This window comes from Saprolegnia diclina (genome assembly GCF_000281045.1).
Source record: "Saprolegnia diclina VS20 unplaced genomic scaffold supercont1.2, whole genome shotgun sequence".
Classification (NCBI taxonomy): domain Eukaryota; phylum Oomycota; class Saprolegniomycetes; order Saprolegniales; family Saprolegniaceae; genus Saprolegnia; species Saprolegnia diclina.
In genome coordinates this window covers 1,258,471-1,259,307 of record NW_008246069.1, presented here as the reverse complement: position 1 = coordinate 1,259,307, position 837 = coordinate 1,258,471, and positions in this window count along the sequence as shown.

Sequence of the window (837 nt, the reverse complement as noted above, 5' to 3'; positions counted from 1 at the left end):
CGCGGCTGCACAATCGACGCCATTTATTGGCTTATTGACCCAATAGCTTGACGGCATTGTTATGACAATAGGGTGTCATCGTGTATGTGGGCATACCTCGTACTCAGGGGGGCGACAACCCCTCAGAAAAATGGCTTTTGTGTCGCTTTTCGCCTGGCATCCAGCCAATCAGCGAGCTTTAACCTCGTGACATACATTCCCGAACCACGTGGTTCCCGTTCGACGAATCAAATACAACGTAGTGGCTTGGAACCCAAAATACGCCAATCAGAACGAACGAGAAGGCAGAAATCGAGCTTGCTTGGGCTTGCGGAGGCCAACCGAAAAACCAATTGACGGCGTGCCTGGCGTTTGTCGCAAGCTTTCGAAACGTCCAATTCGCGCGCGAATTCGCACAGAACTCCATGAGCTATGCTCGGAGAGGATGGCACGGTGTTTTGATTGGCTGATTCGAAATCTTTTTGACCAATAAGAAATCGTATCCGGATAAAACGAGATTGTAATTGCCACCAACTCGACATCCCGCTTGACCTCAAGCTTGATGAGCTGGCACAATGGAGAAGAAAACCGGAGGTACAGAAGTTTGTGGCGAATGTGGCAAGACCAAGCACACGGTGTCCACGCATACTCGCCACAGCGGTCGAAATGAGTTTGACCTTGATTAGTCATCATGGGTACAGCTGTACAACTCCTCAGGGCGCAAAAAGCACTTTTTTCTGTTGGGCGGGTTGTCGCCCCCTGCCTCGTACTGGCTGTAGCTGACATGCATGTCGGTTGGTTCAGAGAGGACAAGTCCTCGGCCAAACGCCCTCTACACGGCAGCACACAACGTCGCGG